Consider the following 1,294-nt stretch of genomic DNA (forward strand, 5'->3'; position numbering starts at 1 on the left):
CGATCACAATAGACGGGTGGAGGGATGGCGTGGAGGGATGGGGACTCGTGTCGGGAAAGTAGTCTTTGTTGTATACCGCAATGTCGGTAGCGCGAGAGCTCTCCCCCAAAATCCTGATCTCCTCTCTCTCATACATGATAACAATAGACGGGTTCCGGAGTCCTGTTGTTCCACATCGTGGTGCATGAGGAAAAGTGGAATGGGAAAGACATAGGCGGCGCAAAGATATGGAACCGAAGGATGGTCCCATGCACATTTCTGTGTGGCCCCATCTATAGAAAGAGAAGCAACCTCTGATAGACTAACAACCGAAACCGGTCTTCTATGGACGAGTCAGAGATGAAGCGTCTACAAATGTTCGGTTTCATATTTAGCCAGTGCAAAATGATGTTTCAAATCCTGTCACGCATGAAAAGAGGAGTGACACACATGTGACATAGGTCATAGTTCAGCTCCTTCACGAAACACAAAGCGCGTCAGGTGAGGTGATGTCATGCAAATGCATAGAGTTTAGTTGTAGCTGTTTTCGAAATAAGAGTATTGATCCCATGAAGAGCTGAGAAAATGAAATTTTGCCCCTTATAGAGGTTTATCCGAATTTGCCTGCAGATTATTTTAGGTCCCAAGCAAAATCGGCGTGAAAGGTGAAATATTGCAAGTGTGTGTGTGTGTGTGTGTGTGTGTGTGTGTGTGTGAAAGTGAGAATTAAAGTGCACAAGAATAAAGACCAAGAATAACAGAGTAATGATAATGATGATATACACCACTTGTATTTGTTATACTTAATTGTGTAGAAACACAACCTATCACTAGTAGAAAACAGGGCTTTGGTCCAGGCCGGGTCAGCCAATTAGTCCCGGTTCAGTCTAGAACCGGGACCAATATGGGCATTGGTCCCGGTTCGTGAGCCCAGGGGGCCGGCCGGGCCACGTGGGCCATTGGTCCCGGTTCATCTGGACCTTTTGGTCCCGGTTGGTGGGATGAACCGGGACCAATGGGCCTCGCTCCTGGCCCACCACCATTGGTCTCGGTTGGTGGCTTGAACCGGGAACAAAGGCTTCCCTTTAGTCCCGGCTCATGGCACCAACCGGGATCAATGAGGTACCTATATATACCCCCTCGCGCAAGAGCAGAGCACAATGCTCTGTTTTTTCTGGCCGAGGGGGAGAGGGCTTTGTGGTGCTCGAGGTGTTCGATGGAATGCCCGAGCCACACTACTTAAGCTTTCTCCTCTCGAAGCTCAACCTCCAAGCTCCATTTTCCTCGAGATGTGTCTAGATTTAGCGGTCCGTCA

Source organism: Triticum dicoccoides, chromosome 2A (assembly GCF_002162155.2).
Source record: "Triticum dicoccoides isolate Atlit2015 ecotype Zavitan chromosome 2A, WEW_v2.0, whole genome shotgun sequence".
NCBI classification, from domain to species: Eukaryota; Viridiplantae; Streptophyta; class Magnoliopsida; order Poales; family Poaceae; genus Triticum; species Triticum dicoccoides.